The following is a 19,094-nucleotide window of genomic DNA, read 5'->3' as shown; positions in this document are numbered from 1 at the left end:
ACTGTGTCTCACCCACGGTGAGAGCCCAAACGACCTCTGAGAGGCTGCACGAGCAGACACACATGCTTTCGCCTCCCTTGACGTGGCTAAGGTCACACCAATGGTGCTCCCCCCTGCCCCCCAATCCCCCGCAGACACAGCAGACACACGCGGGCTGTCCTCTCTGCTCAGGCCACTCGCTCCCTGGCTAGCCGCATTCTCCCTGCCCCCCTGCCTCATCCCGCAGACGTTGCCCCTCAGGGAGCCCCTCTGTGGCCGCACGACCTAAGATCGCTTCTGGTCATTCGACACACACTCTGCCGCTGCCTTTGCTGTCTTCATGCTTAGAACCTGCTGCCTTGTCACAGAACTTAAGTTTTAAACTGTGTTTATAACCGGCCTCTGTGTCCCTCGATTACCGTGTAAATCCCGGGAGGGTTGGCATCTCAGACTCTCTGCTGTGCCCCCGTGAGCCTGGAGTGGTGCCTGATGCTTGGTGATGGCTCAATAAATGTTTCTGAATATGTGTCTCTGATGAGTGAAATCTGGATAGGAGGCTGGCAGGGCCTCCGCTCCCCCACTCCCCCCATCCCTCCTGGCACAGGTCCCTCCGACCGTGGCGAAGACTGGAAATCGGGATCCCGAGGAGGCCGACAGGAGCCCTTGCGCGTTCACTCTCTGCTGCTGGAGACAGAGCAGCTTCGGACAACACAGCTCAATTGTCTTACGGTTTCTGTGGGTCAGGAGTCTGGGTGTGCGTTCGCTTGGGACCGAGCCAGGATGAAGCCAGGGTGGCCCAGTGAATCGTCCTCTGAGGCATGGTGCCCTCCCAGAAAGGACTGAAAGTACAGTTGGAAGCAGGTGAGCTGTCATGACCTTGTTCAGGACTGTGGCTTTGTGTGAGGGCAGAGAGAAGCCCTGAATGTCTCCAAGGCAGTGACCCGGTCCCGTTGTTACCTTATCAGGATCGTTCCTGTTTTGGCACGGACACTGGATAGAAGGGGTCACAGGGCGCCACTTTGCGTGGGCAGGGATGGCTCCTCTGCCCCGGACGGTGGCAGCCCGGGTGGAAAGTGGCCCGGAAGAGACACATAAGGCAGTGGAAACAACATAATACGAAGACTGAGTAGATATGGGGGCAGAGAAAAGGCCCGAGGGCGGTGGCACCACGTGCTGGGGCAGTGGACACAGCAGAAAGAGTTCAAGAGGGACGTAGGAGGTTGTTTTGGACGCGGCTTTGGAGCCCCCCTGAGACGCCAGCGTGGAGACGTCCAGCAGACGTCGGGTCAGACAGTGAGAACAGGCCCAGAAGCCTCCCACCTTTAGGCACGTGGGAGAAATGCTGACCGCCGGCCTCGTGCCTCACCTCGCCATCCCCCGGGGGCGCGGTTACGAGGACACCTGGCTGCGGCCCCGAGAGGAGAAGGGGCAGCAGAAGCCAGTGGCAGATAGGTTCCCAGCAAGTCACTTAATGTCTCTTAATGTTCTAATTTGTTAAATGGAGCTAATAATGCCGAGCTGCCTCAAGGAGATGTGCCGAAAATTAATTTACCATTTGAAGTCATTGAGACAGCACGAGTGATTACTTCACATTTTATTATTGTTAGCGTGATGCCCGAGGGCCCTGGCCAGGGGGGTCCGAAGCATCAGGGACGAGGGCAGACAGGGGGGACTTTCAGGACTGGGCCTGGTGTCGAGAGTGAGACGGTCGTGAAGGTAGGAGTCAGGAGCACTGCTCCCCCCTTGCCGCACGTGCACTCGGGACCCCTCTCTCCTCCTTGTACATGGAGCCTCTGGATCGCGTACGGTGGGATTTCGGGTGCTGTGTTTACGGAAGGAGCCTTAGTGACAGGATGCTGGTCCGGGTGAGTCTCTTCTCCCCTCCAAGTTGGAGTCCTGCTCTGCCTCACAGTCAGAAAACTCCCATCCCATGAAACCACCAAAGCACCCCTGGCGAATCCCACACGTGACTCTCACTGCTGAGTCCGGCGAGGACCTTTCGTTTCTTGTCTCCCTCTTCTAGCCTTCTCCCCCCGAGATTCCTCGACGACACGTTCCTTGTCTCCTCCCGTGACCCCTGGTCATCCTTTCCAGGCTCTTGTAGCAAAACTGTTCTCTTTTCAAACCCGAAATGTTTCTGTGCCTCGGGACTTTGCCCTGAAACTGTTTCCTTACTTTGAAATGTTGTTCTGGATTTCTAGCAGCAAATGCTTTGGTGGCACCAGGATGTGACCACAAGCCTCAAAGAACCGAAGCGGTGAATGCAGGGGCCTCAGTGTCGTAAGAGGACGTGAGGCCCCCCCCACACCACACAGATGCAGGAAACGTTCAGCTGTGCATCACGTGAAGGTGGGGTCTCCGGAACGCGCCGTTTAGGACTGGATCGTGTGCACTAGGTTTTCACGGGATTTCCGTACTAATTGATTGCATTTACTGCAATATTTTCCGACGGCCAACTTGATGTCACGCTTGGGTATCTAAAGGGCGTCACAGAATCGGCACGGCCGAGGCGCTCACCTCGTCTTCTCCCAGATTTGCTGCTTCCACGGCTCCGTGAGCGGCAACTCTGTTCCTCTTATCGCAGGGACCAAAGCCCTTTCTCTGCAGCCCACCCAGACTGTCCAAGCACACCTGGCATCCAACCCCTTCTTCCACATCTGCTGCCTCCAGTCTAGAAGAGCCGCCAGCGGCTCCCGCCTGATCATTCCGACAGCCTTCTCCCCACTTTCTGACAAAGTCCACTCTCAACAAAAGAGTGATCCTTTGAGGAACGAGTGTCTGCTCCTGGTATAGCTCTGCTCCAAACCACGCGATGGCTCCTAAAGTCACCAAAAATCAAGGGCAAGGTTCTCAGACTGGTGGACAATGCCCTGGAGGACAGGGCCCTCCCACCTGGCTGAGGTCACATCCTCTCTCCGTGGCCAGTGTCCGTCCCTCACCTGCTTTTCTCACCTCACTGCACTTGTCCTTCTGACATAACCTGTGCCTGGGCTCCCTTCTGCCCTCCAGGTGGGGGGGGCGAGCACAGGGTGGGCACTCTTGTCCCTGCTGGAGGGAAGCTCTCGGAGGAGCAAGGACGACAGACCATCTCTGCTCAATGAATGAAATTTGGAAATATATTTCAGGGTTAAAATAATAAATCTTTGATTATCCGGAAAACCCAATTTTCAGAATAATACACTGCACAAAGTGCTCGCCAGGCAGGACTGTCCTGCACGGAAGCATCCTTACTCGGTTTTGCCACATTTCGGATGAAATGAGCTTGTGTTGACCGACCTGGGAATGTACTCCCCATTCGCCACACTGCATACTATGTCCCGAAGTTCCGAGTCAACAGCTTCCAAAGGAACGGATGAGGCACGATGACTTTGTGTCAGGGGCTGCCCAACACCGTCCCCACAGCCGCTTATGCAACAGACACAGCAGTGAGGCTAGCCAGGTATATGCCCCCAGCCCTCCTGGCCTCTGATTAGCGAGTGGGGCCAGTTGACTCCCCAGCCTGTAGCCCGGTGTCTCCAAATGTAAAGAGAGCTTTCCTCCTAGTCTCTAATGTTCCTTACAGCATAAAGTATATGGTTTTTTTCAAAAGGCAATTAACCATGGACAGAATTCAACTTCTCTCAATAACTCTTAGCTTTCCTGGAATGTCCTGGGGTATTTCATAAAAGCTGAAGTCCACAAGGTACCACAGGGGACTGGCCATAAGTGGCTGATTCAGCTGTCATTCAGGGTCTCAGACGGATGAGCTAAGCCGGGGGTTCCTTATATAACTCAACCATGCCTGGTCAAGGAACTTTATTAGCTGGTGCACTTGTCTTGCCCACATATTTTGTCAGTAGACTCCCCAAAAGAATGAAATCCAAGGTAATGAAGCCAATGGGAAGTCTGGTCTTTCTGTAACTGTCTTTTCTATTTTCTTCAAATGCATCCACCATCGGACACTTTTCCTGGCTTTCTAGCTCTTTGGACCCAGAGTGCTGCTGGCTGCTGGTGGTTCCAGTAAGATCTGGCAGGCTGGAGGAGGCACCTCGTACTCACGGAACGCTCCCCTGATGCTGAGTGCTCCCCTGGACCCCACAGAACAACTCATGGCTGGTCTGTAGTAATGCTGGGCTTCCTTAGTTTTTCCACCAACGAGTCTCACAGAAGAAAATCAGACTAACTAGATTCTCTAGAAAGTTAGAAGTGTGCCCTTATTTGTTAAGGCTGATTGTGTAGGTCCCAGGAGCCGTAATCCAATGTTCACGTGATACCTTTTCTGGAATGTGTTTCAAGGAAAAGAAAATTGTTACGGGGCCCCAACACAGGCTTCTTGGAGCCACGGGGACCTGCCTGTCATCCTGGAAGGGAGGGCTGTGCACCTAGAAGACCACCGCCCCCCCCCCCTCGCCCCGGGGAAGCACGGCCTGGCTCTAACAGGGCACCTTAAATAGTTTCTGCCGAAGGAGGACCAGGGAGAGCGGAAGAGAATTAGTTCCCATGGAGACAAAAACATTTAACAGACGGCAATTCTCAAGAATTCTGCACTCACCAGTTGATTCACTCAACGGACACTGGTTTCTCCCATGGGTCCTGCTGGTTAGAGTCTGAGGCCTTAAGGGAGAAGCGAAAACCCAGACGCAGGGCCTCGGGGTGCTTCTAGTCCAGTGATGGAGGCAGGTGCGTCTCAGCAACATGATGCTCAGCACGATGGCTCCCCCCTCTGAATCCTTTCCAGGCAGTGGTGGCTATGGTGTCTCCTGACCCCCTTATCTCCTTCTAGACTCCAGGCTCATGGTAAGTAGAGTGCAAGACAGGCAAGAGGTTAATAAGACACAGTCAGGGGGCGCCTGGGGGCTCCGTCGGTTCAACGTTCAACTCTTGATTTCAGCTCAGGTCATGATCTGACAGCTTGTGAGATTGAGCCCCATGTCGGGCTCTGTGCCGACAGTGCAAAGCCTGCTAGGATTCTCTCTCTCTCTCTCCCTCTCTCCCTCTCCCCTGCTTGTGCTCTCTCTCCTTCTCTCTCTCAAAATAAATAAATAAACCTTAAAAATAGTTTTAAAAAGAAGACAGTCAGAAGCCCTTGTATCACAATGTACCTGGAATGAGCCTCCTCAAGTGACCCAGGAAGCGTTGCCAGACTCGCAGATATTTTAGCTTGAGGCAGACTGAGCAGAAGAATTTTCCTGCACTCACTCCCCACTGTGAAGAAGATCTGAGTTGAGTTTGGGCGCTCTGAAGACACTCTGGTTTCAGCCCTGCTGGTGATAGGCGTAGGCAGTAACTGAGGCAAATGCATAACCAAGGTGTCTCCACTCTTCCGCCTGCCGCCACACTTCCCCCGGGGACCCCAGGAGTCCAGGGCCATGGAAGGAGCCGCGAGTCTGTGCTCTGTGTGAGCCGTGACTTTGGAGCATGGGGGGTGTAGAACAGAGAAAAAAACATATGGTGTTTAGTGGTTCATAAATATGTCTAAACTTCATGACGTATAATTTTGATCAGAAATAAGATCGTCTCTTAGAAGGTAGGGCGGTCTGTGAACGACGTGGTGGCTTTGATGTCCCCTGGCCAGTACAGGGACAGCACGGGGTGCGGGAGCACTGATGGAGTGAGGAAACCGGTCCGAGGCACACACATTCTGGAGCTGGACTCAGGTGGGGGCGTGGGAGCTGGGGGGGCAGACGCCACAGCTCGAGTGAACAGCCTGGGGAGGGGGGCAGCAGAGACAGGCTGCTTCAGACAACAGCCACGGGGAAGCGGGCTGTTTCCAACAATCAGAGATGCTTCATTAAGAGCCTACAAAACGGCTTTGAGCTCTGAGGTGAGAGGACAAGAAATAACGCACAGCGCAGGCAGAACAGAAGCCAGAGTGGGCCAAGCAGGTTGTGGAGGGACCCGGGTTCTGGGAGATTCCGCTCGCCAGCGTCCGGGTGCTGGGACACGGCGGGGGGAGAGCGGGGAGCCCGGCTGCAGGGACTGAGCTCCCCCACCACAGGTCTGGAGCCCAAGCACCACCCTGGGTGACGGAGGAGAAGCTCACGTCTTTTGGGTGCAGTCGGTGAAGGGAACAGGGGTGGGTGCTGGCTGCCACCCCAGAGGTGGACGGGCCTGCACACCCGGCCTGAGGCCATGGGAGAGAGGAGTCCCCGCGGCGTATCCATCCTGGGCCCCACTTCTCCTACCCTCATAGGTAGCCTGGATGCGCCAACAGGAGACACCACTGGGGAGACTCATCCACGTGGCACGTGGTCAGGAAGAGGCAGAGGTGATGTGTGGCGTGGAGTTGGGGCCCCCGGGCTCATGGTGTCAGTGCTGTGTCCTGCTCTCCTGTCCCAGCTGCTGCACCCACAGGCCACTTGCCTGGGTCTGACCGCGTGTCAGGCACAAACCGTAGGAAATGAAGGGACATTCCTGGGGCATGGTGTTGTGAGCATGTTCTAGGTCACAAGTAGTCTTCATTTTGTGAATGTCTCCTGATTCGTGTTCTCTTAGAAAAGCTACAGGGTTGGGGTGCCTGAGTGGCTCAGTCGGTTGAGCATCCGACTTCGGCTCAGGTCATGATCTCATGGTTCGTGAGTTCAAGCCCTGCGTCAGGCTCTGGGCTGACAGCTCAGATCCTGGAGCCCACCTCAGATTCTGTGTCTCCCTCTGTCTGCCCCTCCGCTGCTTGCACTCTGTCTCTCGCATTGTCTCAAAAATAAATAAACATTAAAAAAATTTTTTTTTGAAAAGAAAAGCTACGGAGTTAAGGCTGTTTCCCCCAAAGCACAAAGTATGACCAGAGCAGTTGACTGTGAAGATCCTAGACTCTGGGTAGAGACTATGGGCCTCTGGGGACCCACTGACACACGTCCGGGCCCTCGGTGTCACAGGGCTGCCCAAGGTCACCTCAGACGTCACTAGGATGGTAGTCTGTTGTGATGCTGGCAGCCAGACCCAGGACCCACCCATGGTGACTGGCGGTCAGACACATGCCCAAGGTGCCAGGTCAGGGGGCAACGCACACATGGCCTCAGTGGTTCCTTGAGGTGGAAGGAACGAGGGCACCAAGGAGATCCCACTCCTTAAAGGAGTAGGGGGCTGTTTCAAGCGGGAGAGAGCACCAAATAAAGTAACAGAACGTGGCAATTCTCTTTCTCGGTGAGGTGGTGGGTAGTGTTCTGGAAGGATGGCCTCTCAGAGATTAGCTATTAAGGTCACCATACTTAGAAACTCCAAATTAATGGCATTTTTCCACTTCAGAGCCCAGATGCATCGCTGATGCATGGGCGAATTGCAGAGTGCTGAATAAATAGACTAAGATTATTAATAAAACATCTCTCAAGTTATTATGGTTACTATATGCTCTCTGTACAGTATTAATAGTATAAAATGGGATGACACTTGCTTAATGGCCCAACTAGTGATGTGTTATGATAAATGTTCCATAAATACCTAGAAATAATATGTATCCCGCAATTGTTGTGAGTAGTAATTTTCTGTATTCTTACTTCTATAAAACCAGATTGTTTAATTAGAGTTGAGAGAGAGGGATGCTTACATACTACATTGTGATTATGCACTTGTGTATTTCTCTTTTCAGTATTTTTTTCTGTGGTTTTGGGAGGTAGTTTTGGTAATCACCTTGTTGCCATGCTCCTAACTTCTTAGATGTGTGGTTTGGTGTCTGTATTAATTTTAGAAAATCCTCAACCATTGTTTCTTAAAATATTTCTTTCACCCCATTATTCTTCTCTTTTCCCTCTGGGTTTAATCACATGTGGTTCAGCCCTTTGATAGGATCTTACAGCTCCCAAGTGCTCTGTTTGGTTTTGTCACTGCTGTTTCTCTGTGTGTTTCCGCAGAGTAATTTCTGTCCGCCTAAATTCGAGTTCACTGATTCTTTCCTCAGCTGTGTCAATTCCACTAAAGAGCCAGTTGAAGACATCCTCCATCTCTGTATGTTCTTACATTTCTCTGCTAAAATGTAGCCACCTGACTCTGCATGGTGCCCATCTTTAGACAGGAAGCAGATGGAATGTTATTTCTGTGCCCTTTGTCCAATGGTCCCAACATTTGAGTAACATCTGTGTACGATTCTTGTGTTTATTTCGTCTCCTTGCAGTTTGTAAATTTTTCTTGCATTTTTCATGCTTCATATTTTTTGTTGACAGGTGGATGTCTTGTGTAGAACAGCAGAGCTTGAGGGACATAGGGTTTTGAAGGAATTTTTGTCCTGAATATGGGCATGTCTTCTTCTTCTTTTTTTTAATATGGGGTTTGAGTCACTCTAGCTAGAAGTTGAAATGCTCCATGGATACGCTGTTTGTGACACTAAATAGTAAATCAATGAGCACACAAAACTGAGATCCAGAATGAGATAAACTTTCTGCTTACCACCACTTCTGTTCAACATCCAACTAGAAAGGATGGCAAAGATAGTAAGTCAAGAAAAAGAAATAGAAGGTATCTGTACTGGGGAAAAAAACCCCAAATTTTGTTATTTACAGTTGCTATGATTGTGTGAAGAGAAAAATCCCAGAGATTTTGTCATAGCTTATAACAATTGAACGATTAATTAAAAGATTAGGCTACTAAATTCCCAAAATAAAATTCCCATATAAAAAGTTAATTAAATTTGAGGCAGAAAAGAATTTAGAAAAATTAAATTGAAAAAAAAAAGCTGTCTAAAATAGCAATCAAACACTAGCCAGGTTACTTAGAGTAATGTACAAGAATTCTGTGGCTGAAATTATGAAATGTATTGGTAGATGTTTTTAAAAGACCTAATTATATGAAAATATGTCATATTCATGAATTGAAAGCCTCAGTGTAGCTAAGATAATAATACTTCACAAATTTATTAGCTATTTACCATGATCTGGGTTAAAATACTGTGTGTGTGTGTGTGTGTGTGTGTGTGTGTATGCACGTGTGGTTCTTCAGAAGCTTAATGCAATACTTTGGTGGAATTTCAACAGGTCAAGGAGAGGCAATATGGTCTTGAAGAAGAAGATGGAGGGGGTTAGCTCTACAAGTTTCAGGGCTCATTGTAAAGCTATAATAATCAGAAAATGGTAAAATTGGGCAGGCATAGACAAATATAGAAAGAGAACAGAGTAGAAAGTTCAGAAACAAATGTATGCAAAAATGAACATTTGATTTATGACAGAGATTACAGTTGAATTCAGTGTAGAAAGAAGAGTCTTTCTAAGAATATTTATAGGACAATTTGAAAATATATAAAGATTAACACACGCACACATCCACACACACAAACACTGCATTTCAGTATAAATCAAAGACCCACAACACACACCCACCGAGAGAGTGTGCTCATCACTTCTGGGGAAGCAAGTCGGTCTTAAGTAAGTCAGTGGAAGCACCAGCCTGATGGGCGAACACTGATGAATTCAACTGCATGAAAATAAGAAACTTCTACTCATCAAAAGACACTACTCACGGTATAAAAAGATAAACCATAGAATTAGAGAAGACATTTCCAATAAACATAATAATAAAGTGATATCATCAAGAAAACATAAGGAAAGCCTACAAATCAGTAAGAAAAAATAGAAATGGGTAAAATATTTGAATGGGAACTTTGAAAAAAAGGATATTCAAGGTTTAATAAATATGTAAAACAGACCTTCAACTTATGAGTGACCATGGACAATTAAATTAATGCCAAAATGAGGTGTCTTTACATACAAAACATGTCAGAAACAGATTTATGAATCTAATAACTCCAAAGGTTGGCAAAGAAATAGAGAAATGGATGCTGTGTCAACTGTTAGTTTGGGGTGAGTGGGTCACCACACTGGAACACAGTCTGGATTTCCTTCCTTGTCTCTACGTCTAGTCTCTTGATAGACAATGCTGATGAAGACACATGAGAGAAACACAAGAGAACTGAAGAAACAGGGACTGGAGACGTTGGAGTCGTGTTTACCACCAACAGACAGAGGAGGAGAAGTTCATGGAATGTAGATCTTGGAATGAGTAAGGGAAAGGTTGAAGGTCCAACTGGCGTAAGAGATTCATCTGCATTGTTCGACTGAAAGGGGCAACACAGCCCCAAAAGTACTGGTTTTCAGGGATGAAACTGAAAACCAACCCAGGAGGCTACAGCCCACACTGGTGGACGTTCCTCTCTGGGACTCGGTGCAGAGTGCACAGGTGTGCAGTGTGTGTTCTGTGTCGTACGACCGAGGGCAGGTGCCCAGGCCCCCCACCCCCCGCCCCGCCAGCAGCCTTTCCCCAGGGTGTGCCGGCTCAGTGCCAGCTAGCGTTGAGAGGACGGGCGTCTTCTTGATGACGCAGTAACATCTGGCTGGCTCACGGCTCCTTCGAGGGCACCACAGGAGACACAGGTCTTTGGCCTTGTCCGTCCTCTCCTGGACAGGTCCTGTGTCAGGTGAAGTGCCCAGAACCTGTAGGCGAGCTGCTCCTTGTCGGCGTCTCATCAGCTCTGCTTTCATTCTTTTTTTTTTAAATTTTTTTAAATGTTTATTTATTTTTGAGACAGAGAGAGACAGAGCATGAGCGGGGGAGGGTCAGAGAGAGGGAGACACAGAATCTTAAACAGGCTCCAGGCTCTGAGCTGTCAGCACAGAGCCCGACACGGGGCTCGAACTCACGGACCGCGAGATCATGACCTGAGCCAAAGTCGGCCGCTTAACCGACTGAGCCACCCAGGCGCCCCTCCATCAGCGCTGCTTTCATTGTTCCCTTGCTTCCAGAAAGAAGCTTCACTTAAGGTCACCCGCCCCCTTTCCTGTCTCACGTTTCCACTTGCTGGGTCCCTAACGCCACATTCTGTTTCCTGCTTGGCTCCCTTGCTCACTACCCCCAAAACCATCTGTGCCCAATCCCCCGAGCCTCAGTCTCCCTGCCGGGGCCCCTGCCCCTTCCTCTGGCAAGGTACATTTTCACTGGTAACTTCTTGCCCAGATTCCCAAGGCTGAAAACATTAGTCACATTAAAGCCCCATCAGCTTCCACTAAAAGTCTAGAAAAATAGTAATCTCAATCAAAGTCCATACAGCCTCAGATCGCAGAAGGGTCTGAGCGAGAAGATCGGGACGAGGGCTTTCGTTGCCTCTGCCCACACGGGGATCCTGGCACCTAGAATAACTCTCACCAAGCAGAGTGGCAGTGAGCCTGCCATCAAGTGACAAACAGCCACAGACACAGTGGCTACTGGGCTTCAGAACAGAATAAGAAATTCAGATTCAGAATCACTCTGCACAGTGCCCATATGTCCCGGATTGACTGGGACAGACCTGATTTCAAATATTCTGTGCCATTTTCAGAGCATGTGTCAGACCATATGTCCACATTTATGTTTAAGAAAATATGGTATTCATTTCTTTAACAAGAACATAGACCCGGATCATGGGGAACCACTCCTGAATCTAAATTCTACCTCTGTCTCCACACTGCGGAACAGCCTCCCTCGGGGCCTCTCTGAGAGCAGCGCGTTTGGGTCGGGAACCACAGTCAGAACGAGGCTGACCTGAGGCCCCAGTGCCAGCAAGGGAGTCGAGCAGCCACCACGCACTGGCCGTCCTGGGAACCAGACCAGCTTGCTTCTGATGGCTTCTCCATGCCTGATTTTTATCCTGCATTGTCCGTGGAAGCAACCTTGAAATTTCGCTCAGTCTATCACTAAGTAGACAGATTCAATCTCTCTTGAAGCAAAATTCTCTGAATATCTCCTATAAATGGGTCCAGACCCTCTATCTTCTCCCAACTTTTCGGTTGGCTTACGCACAACACACATGTACACACAACTGCACAGTAAAGAAAATAAGGGCCAAGGAATAATTAATTGGTTCTCATTGCACTTTATTATGTATATCTTATTTTAGTCTGTGTTCCGTAAGGAGTTACTTCCTTACAGGAAGGAGCCATTCTTTAGGACGGCTATAAATGACATAACACCGTAGTAGATGGTGCCATTCCATAAATTCTCCTCTGAATTCTGAAGGTCACATTTAATACCACGAGGCACTCACGTCACTTAACAAAGGTCCCAAAATACCACTGGGACACATTGACCACCTAGAAAATATGTATTCATATAAAAACAAAAATACCATGCCTTCATTAGGTTATTGTTCAATTATTTCAAAATAAGATTTATAACCGAGGTCAAATGATGTGTTATAATGTGATGAATTTATATCTGTATTTATTGAACATTTTCTTATTAAAGGAAAGTTGAAAATCTGATAGAGATAATCTAATTATAATATCTAATTACAGAATGAAATAAATCACTAAAACCAGCTTAATGAGTCTTAAATGCTAATTAATATTCAGGCAAGAAGCCGGAATTTTGACACTCCAGTCACGGAGTAAAAATATAGGAGCACCTCTGCATGTAGCATGCAGGATGTTTTGTCATTTTGAATTTGAAATTCCTCACACCTTCTGCATTGTTCGAATGAGCACTGTGTTCCTTGAAGCTTCTGTTAATCACGCTCTAAGATCCATCACTAAAATGCTATTAACAGCACCCACCATGTGGAAATTCTTAAAGACATACTTTTGCTAGAGTCTGCTGGGCTGGGGGTACCAGGCAGCACTGAGCTTAACCGGGAGGGTAGAAAGGTGGTGACCTGGCCACAGGTATACGGGAGCAAGGGAAGCTCCGCCACCATGTGCCCCCTGACGGCCTCTCTGGCCCCAGGCTGCAGGCGGGCCGCAGAGGCGCAGAGGCCAGACCCAGACCAGATGCCTGTGTGGCTCCCACCCCTCGTCACCAGGGTGGGCAGGGGCTCCTGTCCTGACCTGTTTTCCCCTTGTGTAAATCAGGGATGAGCGCATCGAATCTGGTTTGTTTGAGAATCGGATGGGCTGGTATTTGTAACTCAGGTAGAGTGGAGCCTGGCACTGGTAGGTATTCGCCAGCACTGGGTGATGCCCGCTCGTGGGGGCCTGGGCGGTACATCCCTCACGGGTTTGCATCCAAGGACTCCGTTCTCAGCCACCTCCAGCACCACTGAATTACGGATTCACATTTTCGCAGATCAGGCACCCAGGCCAGCGCAGGGCAGCACGGGAAACACGTGAGAGGGGCAACAGAGAGCCACGCAGATGAGGGATAACAGGGTGCGGGAGGGAAGGGGCGGACAGGGGCCCCGTCACTTACTGAAAACAGAACACTCAGCTTTGGCGCGGTCTCTTCAGGCGACCGGTACCCATGCTGTCAAAGGGAGCATTATGGTGACATTGATCCATAAGGAAAGGACTGGAGAATATTTTGCGAGCTTGTCAAGAACTTCAGAAAAGTAGCTTCGTTTTAAACTTCTCTCCTGCTGGATTTAGGTCATGCCTGGAAGCAACCACAGACCGGGTCCCTCTCCCTCGCTTCCGCACTCCTCGGCGGTCTGAAACAGCTCGTCTCCCAACGACAGATTGGATGGAGTGTCTGTGCCTCTGCCACCTGCTCCACGTCTAGGTGTCGCGGTTACACGGCTGCTCCAGAAATGTTAGTGTCCTACAGAAGACGTCTGGGACCAGGACCGTCCTTCCCCATAGCGTACGACTGCTCTAAGTACGATAGGGTGTGCTTCTCCACCGCAGTGCAGACAAGTGAATACGCAAGGGATCTCGGGAAGCTGCGTTGTATCCTCAGAATCCCAAGCAGGGGAGCAAACCCAGCTGCAGGTGGCCAGGTGAGCCTGACCTTGTGGTCTTAGACACGTCACTCCGCACCCCTGGAACGGACCCCTTATTTTGAATGCAGACAAGATGGCCATAAACCCCTCTGCGCCCCTGCTTTAACTCGCTCTTTTCCTTGTGTGTGTGTGTGTAAATGTTTATTTATTTATTTTGAAAGAGAGAGAGAAAGAGACAGAGGGAAAGAGGGGCAGAGAGAGAGGGAGAGAGAATCCCACGCGGGCTCCGAGCTGTCAGCACAGAGCCCAACACGGGCCTTGAACCCACGAACTGTGAGATCATCACAGGAGTGGAAACCAAGAGTCGGACGCTTAACTGGCTGAGCCACCCAGGCACCCCCCCCTTCTCTTTATTGAAACACTCAAGCCACTTAAAAAATTAAAACAAAACAAGAACACTGATGGCGCCCGTGGTGTCCTCTCCATCATTTCAGGAAATTTTCCCTCCCCAAGGTCACGGATGACCTCAGGGCAATGACCCTCTAAGACTTGAACACCTTCCATACGTCCGATGCCTCTTTGTTTCCAACTCTTTCCTGGTCTCTCTCTCTCCTTTCTAGATCCTTATTTTCATAGAAGATGTCTTTTTCCCCCACCCCTCATTGACATTAATCACTAATATTGTCAAGATTTCTTCTGAGTTTTTTTATATTTTCTGACAGTTTGTATACATTTTGGGTAATTGTGTCAATTACCACCTGCAGGCTATAGATTTCAAATGTTTACTTATGTTTAAGGTTGCTACATTAAAAATTTAGACGCACCCTCTTAGCGTCCCCTACAAGATCCTTTCCCCCAGATATATACTACACGCATCAAGATAAGCACATTAACATATTAATTATTATTTTCCTTTCCTAATCTCTGCATGTAAATAGAAACATCGCTATCTAAACTGTCAGTAAAACAAAGACCCCGGGGGTGTGCACTCAGAATCTCCCCTTCTTGTTTCTGTGATCTGTTTTCTCGCCACTGCTCACCAAGTCCTGTCAGCTGTGTTGCTGAACTCTTCACGAACTGTTTTGTATGCTTTCGGTCCTCACCGTGATGATGTTTGTGTGGCCTCTACCATTCCTCACCTTGACGGCAGTAATCCCTTAGCAATGATCTCCTGTCTCCATCTGCCTCCTTTCCAACTCATCCTTCACGCAATCTGAACTGACCTTTTAAAATGCATGTTTAATCCATAACTTCAAATCTTTCAACCTTTCCCAACAAACTTCAAAGAAAGTGCAAATTCCTTCCTCAAGATGCTTCATGGTCTGGGGATGCCTCAGTGGCTCATTCGGTTAAGCGCCTGACTTTGGCTCAGGTCACGATCTCGTGGTTCCTGGGTTCGAGCCCCGCCTCGGGCTCTGTGCGGACAGCTCGGAGCCTGGAGCCTGCTTCGGATTCTGTGTCTCTGTCTCTCTCTGCCCCTCCCCTGCTCTCTCTCTCTCAAAAATAAATAAAACATTAAAAAAAAAAAAAAGATGCCTCTTGGTCTGGTGTGTGCTTCCTGCCCCATGAGTCTCCCTCCAATGAGGCTCGTGACTGGGACCTTCTATAACAAGTAGCATCATTCACACACTCCTGTCTGCATGTGTACCAAGCATTTCCTCCCCTGAATCCTCCTTTGGGATCCCGTAATATCCCACGTACTTGTACCGTGAGGCCCTGGATACTCTGCTGAGGCTGTTGGTTCTCCTTTCTCCCTTTCCCAAAGGGACACTCTCAGGAGGAGGTAAGCACACATCAGTTCATTCTTGAACAAAGGAATAAGAATGAAGGATAAAATTTATTTGTTCAAAAAGTTATCAAGCACCCATTATGCATCAGACACTGTTCTAATGCTCAGATGTATCAGTGATTGAAACAAAGACGTCTGTCCTCAGGAAGGTTACATTCTCCTGTGCAGAGACAATGACCAAAAAAATAGGTATCATAAAAAAAACAAATTATCTAAAATGTTTGAAAGTGACAACTGCTATGGGAATAAAAAAAAATGTCCAGTATAGAAAAGATAATAATGAATGTCTAGAGAAAAAGTGCACATTAAATGGTGTGGTTGGGTGGGTGATGTCAAGAGCACCATGGAGAGGAAACCATCCTGAAATCTGGAAACTGTTGGTCACATGGTGAGGAGACCAGCGTGGACACTGGTAGATATTCTGCAGAGCTCCCAGGCACAGTCAGCGCGTCTCCCATGCCAAACACACAGGTCAATCACTTGAAAAGATTCCAGAGCTTGTAAGAAAAACAACAATTTGTTCAATAAACTGGGGTGGAAAACAGCTCACAAGCCATCCAAGAATTCCATGTTAAGAGGACAAATCAGTTTTGAAACACAAGTGGACAATTTAATTTTACGTAATACCCAGTACTGGCAGACGGCTTAAAGAAACAATGTATGGTGTATCAGGAAAATAAAATATTCTTAAGCAGTTACAAATCATGTTGTAAAAGAATACTTCATGTGGTAAGAAAGTGTTTACTATCTAATGTTAGGTGACTAAAAAGATTATTCAATAATACATCCAATGAGCTCCAGTTTTACATCTAAATTGCGCACGTGTGCATTGTAGTACCGGGAAAACCACACAGTGCAGTGGAAAGAGGTCGTTTTTGTATTCTTTGTTGTAATTTTCTATACTTTGCAAATTTTCTACAATGAATAAGTGGCATTTTAATACCAAGAATGAACACAATGCTATTAAAAAGAGAGAACGCTCTGAAACAGAGTCTAACATGATTTAGAACATACGAAAACTTTTAGGGAAGCCTCACCTATCATTGGGGAAACAAAGCGTCATTCTACAGTTGCTTCTGGTAAAAGTAGACAGCTATTTGAAATAAAGCAAACGAGCAAATGAAATAGAGGTTCTTCCTCACATTGTGAACTGAAACCACATCTTGGTCATCTTAAAAATATAAACATGAAAACCTTGAGTCTTCTGCTTAATGATGGAAGATTGGTGACATACACTCACAAATCTTTTTTCTTCTTCCCCAAATAGTGGGAAATTAGACAAAAAAATCTCTAGACCCATAGCAATCAAAAAGATGATTGGAAAGTGGACAATTAATTGTTTATGGGAAATTCATAATTTATCTAGCAGAGGGGAGGAAGCTACAAATAAAATATCAATGCCGGGTGATGTCACAGAAGCCACCAAACAAAACCTCTGAAATCTCAGGGGTTGCTGGTCATCGGCCACATGGAAGTCAGGCAATGAGGCATGAACAGCAACAGAATGGTGGTTTACTTTATAAGAAGACAAGGAAGTAGGGAATAGGGACATCTGGGTGGCTTAGCCTGTTAAGCATCCGACTCTATGTCATGACTCAGGTCATGATCTCACAGTCATGATACTGGGCCAAGTGGTAGGCTCCACACTGAGCATAGAGCCTGCTTTAGATTCTTTCTCTCCCTTTTTCTGTGTTCCTCCCTGCCTCATTCATTCATTCGTTCTCTCTCTTTCTTTCTGTCTCTCTCTCTCTCTCTCTCCCTCTAAAATAAAATAAAATAAAATAAAATAAAAGGAAGTAGACTGAGGGCCTTGGAAACAGGATAGTTTCTTAAATACTATATTAAAGACAGACCCTAAGATAATTAGCTCTTCAGCTGTTAGAGTCTATACCCCCAGGCATATAGACAGTGGAGGATTACTCTCTGGAGAAACCAAATAAACTCAACTCCATCAACATACATTCAGGAGCCTAAAATGAAATGGCAGTCTGTCCCCTTGCCTGATCTCTCTGTGATGACTTTAACCATTCAGCAAGCTTTATCCACGCACGCTGAATTTCTGATTAGCTCTTCAGTACATTATTCACAGATACAAATTCAGCTGCCTCTTTTAAAATTTTTTTTTACATTTATTTATTTTTGAGAGACAGAGAGACAGAGCACAAGTGGGGAGGGGTAGAGAGACAAGGAGACAGAATCCGAAGCAGGCTTCAAGCTCCAAGCTGTCAGCACAGAGCCAGATGTGGGGCTCGAACTCACGAGCCACGAGATCATGACCTGAGCCAAAGGTGAATGCTCAACCAACTGAGCCATCCAGGCTCCCCCAATCCAGCTACTTCTTAACATCTGCAAGTAGTTTTCAATGAGAAAGGGAAAAAATGCAATTGGAATAAAATCGGAATAGAAGAAAGAGAGACAATGCAGGAAGGAAAAGGAACACTGAAAAATTCTAAATCTTAGAGTGATAAGAGACAGCATTGCATCTATAAAGAGCAGTCTGCTATGAAAAGTGAACAGATGATGAGGAAAAGCCATTAAAATTAGTAATACGAAAAGTCAAAATAAATGTATATTCTCTCTACATATGTCTATCAGTGGGAAGAGTAGAAAAAACATACTAAAGACTTCCATAGACAGATGAAGAAATGCAATTACATACAAGAGATCAAAACCTAGAAAGGCATTGGCCTGTTAAGAAAGACATTTTATGCTAGACAATAGCAAAGCCTTCCCTTCAAAATTCAGAGACAAAAAAATATCCCCATGTAAAATTTTATACCTAGCCAAGTTATCAAATGACCATGAAATAGATAGAATCAAGTACTTTTTTTAATTAAAAAAAAATAATGTTTATTTATTTTTGAGAGACAGAGCATGAGCAGGGGAGGGGCAGAGAGAGAGAGGGAGACATAGAATCCAAAGCAGGCTCCAGGTTCTAGGCTGTCAGCACAGAGCCTGACACAGGGCTTGAACCCAGGAACCGTGAGATCATGACCTGAGCTGAAGTTGGACGCTTAACTGACTGAGCCACCCAGGAGGCCCTGTAATTTTATTTTCTTTAATTCAAGGATTAAGAGAATGACCAATATGCATTCTTCCTTTGGAAGACAATGGAGAATATATTTCAATGAGAGTCTGGAGCAAACCAAGAAAAAGTCAGTATAGAATGCAGAAAGCACTGGCCCTACCACAGGAGGGAAGTAGGACATAGGTTGGTGGGTCTAAGCAAAAACCAGCACAACCTGGAAGAGAAGAATAGGAGACCCTGAAGGAAGCATCCTGGAAAAGGAAGGGGCCAAGTATTCGCTTAGCGGATCATCTGGTGGGAAGTGATTACAGATACGGCACAGCTGAAGGATCGTTGGGAGAATAGTCAGGAAAAACATATAGAAGAAATAGAGTATAGGTACATTTCTACTAGGGTTGCCATGAAATATTTATATAACTGTATATTAGGGGTTGAACTGTGTCCCCCACAAAGATATGTTAAAGTCCTAACTGTGGCACATATGAACATGACCTTATCTGGAAATAAAGCCTTTGGAAATGTAATCAAGTTAAGATGAGGTTGTTAGGATGGGCCATAATCCAGTATGACTGGTGTCCTTACAGGAAGACAAGACACAGAGGGAGGGACAGAGAGAAGGACCACGTGGGCTTGGACTTCAGCAACTACAGCACAGGAACACCAAAGCCTGCTGGAAAACTACTGGAGCCTTGGGAGAGACAAAGAGGGAC

Source organism: Panthera uncia (assembly GCF_023721935.1).
Source record: "Panthera uncia isolate 11264 chromosome A3 unlocalized genomic scaffold, Puncia_PCG_1.0 HiC_scaffold_12, whole genome shotgun sequence".
In the NCBI taxonomy this organism is placed as follows: domain Eukaryota; kingdom Metazoa; phylum Chordata; class Mammalia; order Carnivora; family Felidae; genus Panthera; species Panthera uncia.
Note: the sequence above shows the minus strand (reverse complement) of the source record.